Source organism: Lissotriton helveticus, chromosome 11, assembly GCF_964261635.1.
Source record: "Lissotriton helveticus chromosome 11, aLisHel1.1, whole genome shotgun sequence".
NCBI lineage: Eukaryota > Metazoa > Chordata > Amphibia > Caudata > Salamandridae > Lissotriton > Lissotriton helveticus.
In genome coordinates this window covers 1100562897-1100578969 of record NC_136072.1, presented here as the reverse complement: position 1 = coordinate 1100578969, position 16073 = coordinate 1100562897, and positions in this window count along the sequence as shown.

Sequence of the window (16073 nt, the reverse complement as noted above, 5' to 3'; positions counted from 1 at the left end):
CGAGAAAGGGGGTCTTGTGCTAGACTTCCCTATGAAGGTGAGGAAAGACCACAAGGTTCAGGAATGCCGATTTTAAATCCTCTTTATGAGGGAGAACCAAGATCCCTAGGCACGGGAACTTTATTTCCTAGACCTAATTATGGTGAAGGACCAAGAGAGACACATCCCACTGCCCCGAGTTATGCTCCAGTTTTAACTCCTCAGATAATACATGACAATCCAGTTGAGAGAATTTTTGAGGACAGGGAACGAGATGCTCTAGCTAAACAGAGAGCTGAAATAATTCAGAAAATCTCCCAGTTAAATACAAGTCCTGAAGCCTTGACGGTCCCAGTAACTATCGGACCAGTAGTTCCGATGTATGGAGACCGTCAAGGGAGTCCAAAACCTCCAGTCATTACTCCAGTGATAGTACCGCCTAGAGCAGAACCCTTAATTGTAGATGACCAGACAAGTGAATGCGAGTCCGAGGTCTCGCTACTGGACCTACCTACTAAACCCACAGGAAAAAGAATGTAGAAAAGGCATAACCCTTTCAACGCAAGGGAGATTCAGATGGAATCGACTTCGGGTACCAGGAGTGTCACGTTGGTAACTCCTGAAGAAATCGAAAGATGGAGTCAAGAATTTGATAAACAACCTCCACCAACAAAACATTTAGATCTATATAAATTGAGAATAGAAATAGAAGAACTAATGGCAGGAAACGTGGGATTAGACAGGTTAAATACCTACTCTGAAGAAGAGATGCTGTTTATTTGCAAAAGTCTCACCCGAAATACCCGAGTACTTCATGAAAGATTGACAGATACTGCTGCTAGCATGGGAATAGATATCTCAAAATCGAAGCCCTTACAGAAGCCGTACCGAGCAGATTTCTCAGACAAGGATTTAGAAAACTTGAATGTGTCAGGGAAAAAGGCCCAGGTCAAAGAACTATTGTCAGTATTGCAGAAATGGGGAGATGTGGAAAAGTGGAAAGCAAGATGGGCTAGAAAGAAAGATGAGGCCAGGTCTAGGCAGGTAACTCCCGAATTCACTCTAAGAGAAGCTGAAAAGCCAGAACAACTATGCCCCATGCGCGAGGTGCCAGGAGGAAAATATGTACATGTTCCATGGTCCAGACAGGATATTGTATCCTTTACTAATGATTTCCCAAAATTACGAGAAAAGCCTGTGGACTGGTACAGGCAAGTGGAAAGATTTGTAAAGGTTCAAAAATGCCTGTGGAAGGATTTGGATGGGTTCTTTGACATTGTGGTCCCGGTAGATCTGTGGACCGAGGGTAAAATAGCCATAGCGTGGCCTAGTGAGGAGTACCCGAGGGACTCAGCGACAGGAGAACCCTCCATAGAAGTGATGAAAAAATATGAACAGGTAATTCAACACCTGAAACAAAAGGTGCCAGCAAAGGAAACTGATTGGACCAAGATAGATAGAACCACACAGGAAAGGGACGAGACAGTGCACTCTTTTTATGAAAGGCTGTTGCAGGTGTTCAAAACATACAGTGGTATTGATAACATCGAGATGAAGGACATGACCCACTTCATTTACAGGTTTGTAAACGGTTTAAGACCCGAAATTTGTCAGTGGATAAAAGATAATAAAATCTGTTGGCATACTAAAAAGATGGATGAGGTCCTGCGATACGCAAAGTATTGTGAGGACGAGATGGCAGAGAAGAAAAAGGCCCTAAAGGAGAAGGTGATGTGGGCACAAGTAAAACTAGCAGAACAGCAAGAAAAGCAACTGAGTAAATTAAATAAAGTTACTCAGAACCAAGGTCCTGGGGGAGGGAATGGAGGAAAGCCCCGACCTAAAATGAGTAGAGAAGAAGCCAAAAAGAAATTTCCCTGCCATCAGTGCGGAGAAATTGGACATTGGCGAGACGAGTGTCCGTATTTACAAGGTGATAACGCCCAAACACCTGATTTAATTCCACAGACGCAGAATGAAAAGCAAAGAAAGACCCAGCAGCAGGTAAAAACGATTCAAGTGCCCCGAGCACCAAAACCTATTTTTAAAGGGAAATCACCGCAGGGTGATGACGTAGAGATCTGGGGAGGCGATGAAAATAGAAATGCAGCAACTTCGCAGTATTTACTAAGTGATACCTTTTTCTGTGACGACCAATACTGACGGGGCCTGAGAGGGGAGGACAAGGAGTGCGTACTTGGCGCCTCCTTGCCGGTAGACCAGTCAGGGCCATACATTGAAGGAAAGGTTGACGGAAATGATGTCACTTTTCTGTTGGACACTGGTGCTACCCGTTCTACTGTAAGAACAGCGGACGTTCCAAACCTACCCCTCTCGGGAGAAGCAATCCAAGTAGTGGGTGTATCTAATCAACTGATTAGTACACCCGTTACCGAGCCCATGGAGATCTCAATAGGGAACTTTAAAGAAATGCACAGATTTGTCGTTTGCGATACCAGTCCAGTGAACTTACTGGGACGTGATTTGCTGTGCAAAATGAACTGCACTATCTTTTGCACACCAAAGGGCGTCGAAATTCAGACACCAGATGAAGATGGTATCTACAAATTAATGTTAGTCAGACCTGACTCAGAAATAAAGCGAATGACTATACAGGACTTACCTGAAGAGCTTCAACAAACAGTGAAACAAGACGTGTGGGACTTTACTGGGAAGGATGTAGGATTAATGAAAAACGTAGATCCCATACAGATAACAATGAAAGAAAATGCAGTTTACCCTAACACTAAGCCTTACAAAATGAGTGCCGAAGTGAGAGCAGGTGTTGCCATTGAAGTACAAAAATTGCTAGAAGCAAATATCATACAGGAAGTAATGAGTAGCCCGTGTAATTCACCCATTATGGGCATTAAAAAGCCTAGTGGCAAGTACAGAGTAGTGCAGGACCTGAGAAAGGTGAACAAAATTGTGGTTCCTTGCTGTTCCATTGTCTCAAACCCAGCAGTCATCCTGTATCAGATTCCCTGGGATGCTGAATGGTTCACTGTGATAGACCTATGTCACGCATTCTTTTCGATCCCATTGCATCCAGACAGCAAATTTCTTTTCTCATTTGCTTTCAACAGTCACGTGTATGTTTGGAATAGGGTCCCCCAGGGGTACACAGAAAGCCCCTCTATCTTTAATCAGATCTTGAAAAATTGTCTTGAATCTCTAGTCTTACCTGGAAAGTCTGTTTTGGTGCAGTACATTGACGACCTATTGGTGGCGTCCAAAAGTCATAGGTATTGTGTAATTGACACCATTGCCCTACTAAATCACCTAAGTGAAAAGGGACATAAAGTGGCCCCTGAGAAATTGCAATTCTGTTCAAAATCGGTAAAGTATCTGGGGCACCAGATAGAAAAAGGCATCAGAAAAGTGACATCCGAGAGAGTCAGAATAATTCAAAATATGCAGTTACCCCGCACACAAAAAGAAATCAGAATGTTCCTCGGAGTTGTAGGTTACTGCAGGCAATGGATTGTGGGATTTGCAGTATTGGCAAAGCCTTTGATAAGCATGACAAAGAAAGGAGCAAAGGACCCAGTGGAATGGGATGATGAAAGCTTAACAGCCTTCACCCAATTGCGAAATTGTCTGTGTACAGCCCCTGCTCTAGGGATGCCTGAATATTCCAAGGAATTTGGCCTATTCTGTGACACTCGTGATAACTGTGCATTGTCAGTCCTGACTCAGGAGCATGGTTTGAACAGAAGGCCCGTGGCATATTTTTCTGCCACTTTGGATCCAGTGGTTGCTGGATTACCTGGGTGTCTGAAGGCAGTAGCTGCAACTTGCACAAGTTTAGAGCAAAGTGAGTCCATTATTATGGGACATCCTGTCACTGTGTATGTTCCACATGCGGTAGTGATCCTATTAACCCGCACGAAAACTCAGTACCTCACCCTTAGTCGGCTGACTAAATATGAGAGAATTCTCATGGGTGCTGCAAATATAGTCATCACCCGGTGTAATATCCTGAACCCAGCAACCCTACTCCCTGATTCAATGATAATGGAAGATATGGGAGAGAATGAGCATGACTGCATTGACCTAACAGAATTCAGTACTAAACCCCGCCCAGACATTAAAGAAACACCTTTGCCCGTACATGATGATGAATGGTTTGTGGATGGCTCATGCATGAGGCACGAGCATGTAGGCCTAAGTGCTGCATATGCTGTGGTCACATTAAGCAAAGTTGAAGAAGCATCCTGTTTATTTGGAGTAAAGTCTGCACAAGTAGCCGAATTGATTGCTCTAATAAGAGCTTGCAAATTGGGAAAAGACAGAAAAATAACAGTGTATACTGACAGTCAGTACTGTTATGGGGTTGTGCATGACTTTGGCCAATTATGGCTACAAAGAGAATTCCTGACTTCATCAGGTACCCCCATTCGAAATGGAAAAGTTGTACAAGACCTTCTAGAGCAGTGTTCTTCAATCTGTGGGGCGCGCCCCCCTGGGGGGGCGCAACACCTTCCCTGGGGGGGCGAGCACTCCACTACAATCTGACCTTTGTTCCGTCCTCCGTGCAAATCTCCCAGGAGGGGGTTAATTCACGGAGGTGACAGCTTCAACTGCAGTGTGAGGCAAGGAGTCTCCTCTGCTAAAAACAAAAGCAAACAAACAGACACGCTTTCGGTTTTAGCAGAGGAGACCCCTTGCCTCCCACTGCAGCTGAAGAATTTCAGTGCTGTGAATTAACCCCCTCCTGGGAGAGTTAGCTCTTCCCAGAAGGGAGACAAACAGCCTGATTCATGTACAATCCGTTTTGCGTGGCCCTAATAGCGAATCATAGCGATTCGCTATTGAGGACACGCAAAACGGCATTCATGTAGGAATTGCTACTTAAATAGCGATTCCTACATGTTCTTTATTTGCGAGTAGCAATTTGCTACTCGCAAATACTCCCCATTCATTCCTATGGGCCAAGAGGCCCATAGGAATGAATGGGGAGTATCCCTCATTTGCGAGTAGCAATTTGCTACTCGCAAATGAGATAGCGATTTTAAGGGTGCCAGGGGTGTCCAAAGGACGCCCTGTAGCACCCCTAAAATGCACATTTGAACAGGTGTTGCGCGCACACATGTCCAAAGGACATGTGTGTGTGCAACATGCAACTTAGAAAAATGCTTTTAAAAGCATTTTTCTGAGTTTCTGCTATTTACCGACAGGTCTGACCTCTCGGTAAATAGCGGCCCCAAAAGTCCAAAATCGCTATTTTGTTTTGTGTCATGAATAGCATTTGAGGAATCTCTATTAGAGATTCCTTAAATGCCATTCCACGCAAATATGCGAATTCTTACATAGCGATTTTTGCATTTGGTATCATGAATACCAAATGCAAAAATCGCACTCGCAAAGGGCCAGATTCTCAGAATCTGGCCCTTTGCGAGTTCAATTTACCTACATGAATCAGGCTGAAAGTTTCCAGAGTTCGAGTCTCGGCATTGAAACTGAACATCCTGTGATTCTGGGAAATCACTTAATCTCCCCGTGCCTAACAAAGAAAATGAATATGTCCTCATGTAATGCAATTTATGCTATGTAAAGCGCTCTGATACCTGATTCAGGTCAAGTTCGCGCTATATAAAACTTAGTAAAAAAAAAGAAAAAAAGGCCTCTGGCCCAGGGCCCCAGCCTTTCAAAGGGGGTGGGAGTGTGTGTGTGTGTGTCGGGGGGGATGGGGGGTGAATGAGCCAGCACTATTCTACAGTCTTGCCCTCATGACTTTGAATCATTTTAAAACACAATGTTGTAAATAGCGTTTTTCAATTATTCATTTTCAATGTATATAAGTCTATTACAGACATTTTGCTCCCTTTTACTATCTGTCATTGATCATTCAGACAGCCCTAGAAAACAATTAAAAGTTCTTTCTATTTATATTTGCTGTTCTAAGTCTGCACAGACAAGTGCTGTAAATACAGCTTTAGGTGACTGCTTATTTTTTATACCATCTGTGACATCAAAATAATGAGCTGGCAACCCTAATCATAAGACTGGAAGTTTGTTGAGGGATCAGCACATTATTTATTTCCTCCACCCTGATTCCTGGTTACTGCCACAATATCAATAGTTTAACACTTTTGAAACCCTACGCTGCCATATATAACATGCTGAGTTACTTCAAGTGCCTGGGAATGCACCCTGCATTCAGACCACTCACTCCTCATTCTCGTCCTTCACTTTCACTCTCACCCAGCACTCACACTGACCCCGATGCACTCACGCCATTCACCCACTTACAGTGATCACTCTGCACTCACTGCGATCACAATGCGCTCACACTGATCACCATGCACTCACACCATTCACCCGCTCACCCTGCACTCACACTGATCACCATGTTCTCACACCATTCACCCGCTCACCCTGCACTCACAGTGATCACTCTGCACTCACAATGCACTTGCGCTTTTCACCCTGTACCTCAGCCTGCAGTCACACAAGCACTCTACTCAACCTGCACTCGTGACACTTCACTCACCTGTCCCCCTCTCTGTTCGATCTGCAATCTCACTCGAATAAGCCCACCACTAACCATACATTAGTTCGTCCCACTCTGCACTAACATGCGCACCCAAATTCATATGGTCGCCTCACTCACCCCTGTACACAAGTATGGGCATGTCGTGCCCCATTAAGGTTTTCGTCCTAAAATACAAAAGGAGACATCTAAATGCACTGCAATCTAGCCTTCAAGGGGCCCCTTGATAGAGACACTTCTGTTTTTGCCCTGATGAACTGGAATAATTCCTAAACCGATTCTTGCAAATACCGTTTTGTTTAATTTCTTTTTAATGTAATTGATGTGAGGGAGTCTATTACTATTTGTAGAGAAATGATTTTGTTTTATGCAACAACCATAAAAAACCCGCCCACTCACAAACCTGCAGTTTACTAAACAATCTTATTGTATTGAATGTTATTAGCTGAATATGCCTGGAATGTGCGCGTGGCAGTCGAGTCCAGAAATTTATGTCAGGTGGTGGGGGGGCCCAACATCTAAAAAAATTCAGCTGGGGGGGCTTAACCTACAAAAGTTTGAAGACCTCTGTTCTAGAGGCAATCCAATTACCAAAAGAATTGGCAGTGGTCAAATGTGTTGCTCATAAAAAGGGCCTTGACCCTGTATCTTTGGGAAATGATTTTGCTGATCGAGTGGCAAAACAATGTGCTATGGATCGCATGTCAATAAATATCAAACGAGGAGGGATTGGAAACAGCTGCCAACTTATGGTGTTTGAAGAAGTACCTACCTGGGATGAAATGAGAGAATGGCAGCATGCTGTGCCCTGGGAAGAGAAAGAGAAGTGGAAGGAACTTGGTTGTCGACCAAGACGTGAGGATGGTGTCATTGTGGGCCCAGATGGTATGACTGTGTTACCCAGACACCTGCTTGCTCCTATGGCCAGATTAATACATGAAGGATCACACATTGGTAGGGACGCCATGGTTCTGGTCTTCCAACAGACATGGTATAACCCGAAGTTCAGGAAAGTGGCAGAGTCACTCTGCCAGAGGTGCTTGACATGTCAGCAGTTCAACGCTGGCAAAAGAACAGTAGTTGAACTAGGGAAAATTGGGAAATCAGGGGGTCCCTTCGTAAGAGTACAGATTGACTTCATCACCATGCCCCGTTGTGAAGGAAAAAGATATGTCCTTGTCATTGTCTGCCTATTTTCAAAATGGGTGGAAGCTTACCCTACCCCACAGAATGATGCCATGACTGTAGCCAAACTACTGCTAAAGGAATTGATACCTAGGTTCGGGGTTCCAGTCACTATTGAATCAGATAGAGGCAAACATTTTCAGAATGAAGTAATTGATCAGCTCTGTAAAGCATTTGGAATCACACAAAAGCTGCACTGTGCATATCGTCCAGAGGCTTCTGGAGTTGTAGAGCAAGTGAATGGCACCATTAAAAACAGATTGGCAAAAATGTGTGACTCTACTGGCATAAACTGGGTAAATGCCTTACCTCTTGTTCTGATGGGACTCAGAAGCATTCCAGATCGAAAAACAGGCCTGAGTCCCCATGAGATCTTGATGGGAAGAGTGATGAGACAAGCATGGGTACCAGGATACAAACTGTTAAGCATTTCTGATGATTTAGTACTTGAGTACTGCAAGCAACTGGGTGACCAAGTGCGTTCTATCTCTCGCCAGATTGGGGCAGACGCCGTGGCCAACCCGACAACTCCAGTTCATAAATTGGTTCCAGGTGACTGGGTTAAAATAAAGAAACATACTCGTTCGGATTGCCTTGCACCAAGGTGGGGACAAAAGCGCCAAGTAATCCTGGTAACCACGACAGCAGTGAAGTGTGCAGGCGTTCCCAAGTGGATCCATGCCAGCCATACCCAGAAGGTGATACCAGACAAGGAGCCTGGAGCTGAAGGTTGTCCAGCTGAGGGGTCTGCAGATGTCGGTCCTGAAGTAGCTGATGACGTACAGCCGAGCACCAGTCCAGATGAAGGTCTTGTAGACGTTGGTCCGGAAGTAGCTGATGACGAGCAGCCGAGTACCAGCCAAGACGATTGGATACCCTTAATCTATCTTATCGAAGACCCAATCAGAACAAGAGAGCGACTTATTGAAGATAGAGAGTGGAATAGAGAGGTCGAGTCTGGCACAGGCGAAGACCCTCAGATTATTGAGATTCACATCAAATCTGAGGACGAAGAGGAAGGTCAGATAGGGACAGAACAAGTGATTGACACTCCTCCACTGACTCCCGAAATAGCAAAGGGACAGACTAGAACTAGTGTAAAAGTTCGAGCAGAAGAAAATCAAGGGATCGAAGTGCTCGAACAGGATCAGACAGAACTAGAAGAACGTGTTCAGGAAGCAGAAACAGAGACATTTGAAAGCCAAAATCAAAATTCACCTGAACCAGGCCAGCTTAGTAACCAGGCAGAAGAAGTAGATACAAAACCTGGGACTAGTCAGACAGGAAGGGAAGACACAGAAGTGCCACAAACAAATGAAAATGAAAATAAAAGAGCATTAGAAGAAAACAAGATCACAGTGCCAGCTAAAAGGCTCAAGAAAAAGAAGCATATTGAGCCAAGATATATTAAGAGACTGAGACTAAGAATCAAAACAGTGCAAGAGAAACTTGCAGACAAAAGGAGAAGCCCACGAATTGCAGAGCAGCCTGAAGATAGCTCCAAAAGAAGGAGTGATCGAATAAAAAGACTGAACGAAAAATACCAGGATCCTGAGTGGACCTCCTTAATCTTGGAAAACTTTGAGGAGCTTGATATAACTGACGAAAGTGACGAAGAACAGATTGCTGATTTGTCTACTGAAGAAGACGAGCTCACCTGAATTTCACAGAGTAAGATACCTGTGTAAAGTTACAAAGAGGGGTTGCAAAACTTCTTCTGAGCCAAAATGTCTGATTCAAGAGTGAATGGAAGGCCTAGTCGCAGTTGTTACAAAACATGCTGCAAAGTGTGTATATGTAGTATAGTTATAGTTATATTAGTTTGGATAGGACTAACAGTTTTCATTCCCTTTATGGTTAGCAAAAATACTAATATCGACCCTACACAGACTACTGACACTGAAGAACTTACAACACGAAGTGTAGAAAGACGTGAGAAAGCACTCAGACAGACAAAACAAGACTTAGAAGCATCAGATGAGGGAGGACTACATTACCATGGAGTTAAGAACAAGACTAATTGAAACGTTTTCGCAAACTTATTAGTGCATTACGTAGAAACTATGGAGATAGAAGATTGCTATGTCTGCATGAAGCTACCTACTTCTGTAGCTGAAGGCGTGACATACCATCACCTGCCCTTGACATATGGAATTTCCTGTAGTATTTTAGCAAGCTTATTTTACAAAAGAGGACCGTTACAGTACTACTACTCTAACAATGACGTGATCTTTTCTGAACTTCCTATACGTGGAAATTTGAATCCTGTACATACCAAAAGTGACGTTACACGTTATATGGGAGAATACTTCCTGACTATAGGTACTATAGACTTAAATAAAGCACACAGAGACAACTTGACCTGTTCATTACATGAACAAGAAAAGATATTTTTAAACATGGCAGAGAAAAGAAGGGAGAGTTTCCAAAGAAAGGCGAATGATAAGAAACAGAAAACTCCGAAATGGGCTGAGAACATGGAGAGCACCTCAAGTAGTGGGGCGGGTCCTGCCTTGTTGCTGGATTTTGAAAGGAAAGGGAAACTCTGTCTTCATCGCGAAAGAACTAGTTATTATAATAACATTTTCATTGGTTCCAGTCAATGTGAGTACAATTACAAAGTAATTGGAGGTTGGGGATTCAAAAATGGGTCAGAGCCTGTGTTTCCTGGAATTTATTATATATGTGGAGACAAGGCTTATTTCAAATTGCCGGATCACTGGTATGGAAGCTGCTATTTTGGCATTGTCTTCCCGAAAATATACCATGTGAATGAAATTGCTGGAAGCAATGAAAATACTAATGGCTTAGTGCGTAGTAAAAGAGAAAGCGTAGGCGAAATAATGGGTAGTATTTTTAGTGCACTGATACCTGGAGTGGGAGTGGTTCTGAACACTCACAGAATTTGCAAATTATCCACTATAGTGGATGTGCTGTCTACTGACACAGCTCATGGATTTCTGTTGGTCAATACCGAAATGGTTGCGATCAGATCAATGGTTTTGCAGAACAGACTTGCTCTTGACACCTTATTAGCAAAAGAGGGCGGAGTCTGCCGGATGCTGAAGGCGCAACATTGTTGCACTTACATTCCGGACAAAAGTGTACAGCTCAAAAGATATGTGAAAAACATTACTAATTTGGAAAAGGAACTCAAACCACTCGAGGTTGACAGTGCCTGGAAGAGACTGGTTGATGGTCTCTCCAATGTAGGTCATTGGTTTGCTAGCTTAGGTAAAAGCTTATTGTTTAAGGTACTGATGCCAATTGGAGTGATAGGGCTCATCATATTTCTCATATTCATCGGTTGCAAATGTCGAAAACACACAAAAAAGTACCAAGTGAATGCGAGAGGTGTGAAACGAGGTGCGGACGAGAAAGAGAAAATGAATCGCCTGTTGGAGGAGATTGAGATGTACAAGGTGTGAAAGTTGGCATCTGTTTCCATTATTAGTGATGATAGTAAATATCATCAAAGAGGGGATTGATAGAGCAAGATTTCGCATCGCGACTTGCTCGATTCATGAACCTCGAAACTGTTGTAACCTCGTAACGAATTGTACGTTGTACTAATATCCTTTATTTTTGGTATACATGTGTCGTAGCGAAGCTTGCCTATGTGTTCTACTAATACAAGTAACTCTTGTCTATAACATGGCCGCCGTTTCTTAAATTTGCTTCTGCGCATGCGTTAGTCACACCCACGTGACTCTACGTAGATTTAGTTGGAGGGAAAGGGTGCGCATGCGTAATAACCACAAGATGGTAGTTCACTGCTATAACGTGCTGAAGGTCGTGCTGTTGCTCTCGTGTTGTTGTATATTGCACTAATATCTAATCGCATAGTATATTTTTATGATGATAAATCTGAAGTACGAAATCATGACATGTAATACATTCAATTATTTCTGTGTTTTAATTTGTTTTCGCTTACTTTTCATGTATCACGGGAAATGGGGGTCCAAATGGGTTGCGAGCCATCTTGAAGGTCCTTTCTACGCATGCTCAGGATGCGAGGCCAGAAGTAACCTTGGACAGTGGAACTCAGCCAGCTGGCAGTCACCGTCAGGAGGCTCATGCGAAACGCCACCTCTGACCCAGCAAGATGGAGTTACTGTCCTCAAAAAGATACAAAGACATTTTCTATATTGTATGCTATGCGACTTTCTCATGGGAACCCCAATCTTGCTAGGCGGTACCCAGTAATGCAGATTAGGCCTTAGAATAGTCTGTTCTGATTGGTGTGTTAACCAAAGCCTACCTTAGGACCAATCGAAATTTGGGATTCTGACACTTTGCAACATCTGGGGGGTGGTACACTGTCCCAGAACAGTATAACTAGCCTAGGTTCACCTAGGAAATTTGTCCGACTTGTCTGAATAGCTGACCTGTCACTGACCCAACGCACTCAATAGGTGACTTGATACAGAGGTGCTGCGGAGCTCTCTGTCCGAAATTTGACCATAGACTCTAAAGGTTTTACTGAACCTTAAGTGCTGGCGGAGCACTTTCCTGGGAATTCGCTGACCCAATCGGGGTCCTGACTGATAGCTGCAGAGAGGGTGGAGCGCTGGCGTTGCTTCCGAACTGCGGGTGCAGGTCGTATCCTGGTGGTCCTGTCCTGATCCTAATCTGGGTTTCCTGTCCTGTCCTGGGGTGTCCATTCTGCACCTGCTGTCCCACTGAGGGTTATCCTTCCTTGAGGGTTTTCCTGTCCTTAACTGACCCGTGGCCAGGGTTGGTTTTCACACCAGTCTAGGTAAATATCGCTCTGAGTTCTTAAACTGCACCTTTCTATTTTTCTGTCTTTGCTTTAATAAAGACATACCTTTGCATATGATAATTTTCCATGCTTTTTCTCACGCAAAAATTGCATCTCATTAAAGTCATTTGCCTTTAATTTCATGACATGTTCCTATGTTCCCCTGCCCTTTTAAAATATAAATCTCTCTATACTGTTATGAATTAAATGTGTTTTTACAATTTTCTCCTAAATACTGAATTGAAGTAATAACGTTAGAATTATAGCTATTGCACTTCTCTACCCTTCCTATAGATATATAGGTTTCCCTAGTGTCTTACCCTCGCAGTATGTCCCAATGCTAAAATCCTGATGCGTGCATAATAATCCCTAGCATTTAGTACACTCCCTTGAATTTCATTTCCGTTATTTCTGAATTTCCCTCATTATAAGGTTAAATGGTTGCCTGTATACTCTTCCTATATGGATATGTGCTCTTCGTTATTCTGATTATAGATTGCCTTATTGCTATAAACTGTATGATTGCAGAATCTGAAATCTAAGATAAACTTTTAAAACTTCCCAGTTGTCCGTGGTCATTTCATGAAAAGTAAAGTTTAAATATTGGGTTTGTATTCTTCCTGCCTTTCTTTTTACAGCTAGCTCCCTGACCCATCGTGGTCATAGGTGCCCGTATCTGTGGATGGTAAGTCGGGTACACTAGAAAATAGTAGAAAAAGGGATTCACAATTGCTGGTAATAGATTGCAAGGTCATCTGATCAATGTGGATGGTGAAGTAAAGTATATGGGCCCGAGACCGAAGTTGGTGAAAATATTGGTCGGGTGACCTGCGATCTCTATCAGTGGAGGTGGATCAGGAATCCACGCCGGCGAAGACACAACACCAGTCCTTGGGTAATGGGCTTAAAAGATGTATTCGCTGCTGCTACGCGTTTTGGCGATACACGCCTTGTTCACACATCAAGCATTAGTCCCATTTAAGTGAAAGAGACGGCATTCAAGGACAGAAGTAAATAAACAACTGTTTATTTAATCAGGCAATTCCGGACAACAGGACTCGTTTCGGCTACACCGCAGCCTTGATCCCCAGAACAGCGCCATCTTGTGAAACATATTTATACTCATTAAAACATGGACATAAACAAAATACGACCATGATGATTTTCACCCAAAGGTTAAGAGGATGGTATAGTTAGGTTCAGATTTCACATGTACAAAAACAGTGAAATTCAACACTTATATCTAACTATTCTTATGTCCCTGCAATGCACTGCTTATGACCTCACATATTACATCACTCATGACATGGTCAGTGACATCACTCATGACATCTCAAGTGACATACTCACGGTGGACGAGAAAGGACAAAGAAAAAAGAAAAAGACACAAGCAAGTAACAGAAGAGTGCATAACATTAAAGAAGAAAAAACAAAGGGAACACTTGGAGGAAAGCAAGTAACAACCCACACAAGGGAAATGAAAGCCAATATCGCAGTAACAGGAAGGTAGCAAACTGGAAACTGAAAACTGGAACTAAAGTGAATGGAAAGAAAGGCAATCTGGGAAAAAGGTAAATACAGCTCGAGCGAATGTCCAAGGAATAAGGATGCACTAAAATAATGCTGGCTCAAAACTCAAGAATAATGGAAGCAATGCAGAAACAAGAATAAGCTATGGTTCGAGAATCTTCTGGAAACAAGGATAGTATAACACCAGAAGCTTGGGAAACAAGGGGTCGGTCAAACAGGAGCACTGCTACACTGACCAACGGTGGACTGAAGGAAACTGGGGTTAAACAAGCTCACTATAATCACATGGCTCAGCTGTGAGCAGGCTAGCATCTGCCAGCCACAGGGATTCTTCCCTCCCCCATCTCTCCTTATACTCATCCCAAACCTCATCTTACTACTATGATCTCCCAATAGACACTTTCTAGACTCTTCCCTCTTCTATCCCCCATTACCCTTTTCAATCTAAATAACAGACTTACATGTCCACCACTCAAATTAACTCAAATTTCACTATACTAATCCACCACTAATCCTTTTTAGGTGCCAGAGTAGCGTGCTACTCGCTGAAAAGTGCTTCAATGCCTCATCAGGGGTAGTAAGCACTATATAAATACAATTACAATAACTTGTTGCCCCCCCCACCAGGTCCTGCTTATGACCTCACTTATGACATGTTAAATGACATCACTGATGACATCTAAAATTATATCACTGATGGCATCAAACAGTCATTGTGACAACATCCTATATAGGGTTTGTGTCCTTGAAGTAATTCAGCACAATTCAGGTGTGGACAATTTTCTATTCATATTACCCATTGAAATACTTCACAACTCACTATTTTAGGCCAAGTGTTTGAAGGGTGTGCAATTGCCACTGTAGAGAAAATATCTCCAGGTCATTTGGACTTCACTCTGTAGTTTAGTAAGATACTGCGAGCTACCCTCAGTAAGACACCCTGAGATGAGCACAGTGGCATACAACCGTAGAGCCATGCCTACACCAGTGAGAGATAAGCGACCTCCACGTGGGGCACTCAAGAAGGGCCATTCTCCTTCCATGCATTAAGGCCCAGGGCACCATTGCCGCGCCACTGAATTGGTGACTGCCTGTGTGATGCACAACACTACTCGCTTGCCTGACCCTGGGCGGGGCCATACACCCAAATTCATCACAGGATCAAATTAAACATAGGGATGTTCAAAAGAAATGAGCTGAAACCACCATACAAGATCAAAACCAGCATCTGGTTGACAGCGTACAGTTTGAATCGTAGAGCACACTTTTTAGATTTGATAAGTGTAAACCAGCTCTCTGTTTTTTGACAAATGTTAAACTATATGCAAGCCTATAGCCGTGTGGGAGGCTTTTTATAAAGCTGCAGATTGTGCAAATCCATGCCTTTTAAAACTATAAATGTTTTATGTATATTTCATACTGATTGTAACATTTTTTGTAGAATTGAAGTATTTTTAGTAATCGAATACAGATGGATTGAATCGTAGAGTCTGGCGGGCAATGCAATACTAGCAAGCAGTTTCACAATCTTCACAGTTTCATCTGTCCCTCGGGCCCTGTGGCTAATACTAGGTGTCTGACAGATCCGCGGCAGGCCCATTCAAGAGGCATTGCCTTCTTCCTGGAATCGAAATGTAACAATTGAGAGTTAGCGCGGGTCGTGTACGTACTCGCCACGTGTAGTTAAATCCCCTCTGGCTGCACGTGCAGGGGGTTTTGTGAAAGGGATGCGAAAGACCGCCATTAGTTCGGGAAAAGCACATTCCTCCTCACAGGCCTGGGAAACTGGCAGAAAGCCCACAATGTGATGAAACAAGCCTTGGTAGACTGGAATATGGAAAACATCTCCTAATGTCCCAACAGCTCAGTGCTAATACTCAAACAAAGTAGTAATATGCTACTGGCCCCTACTAGCCTCTCAGATGCTCCATTCTTATAGGGCATTGTCACATCTGTCCCCTCTCCCCATCCTCTCCCTCGTGCACTGTCTCTTGCTTGGAGCATGGAACCATGTACCTGCTCTGTACAATCTTGGTTCCATGTTCCAGAGCCTCTGTTTAGCAGTTACTGCTGCTACCTTATCTTGCATGCATGCACTGTTCCGCTCTCCAAATAAACTTC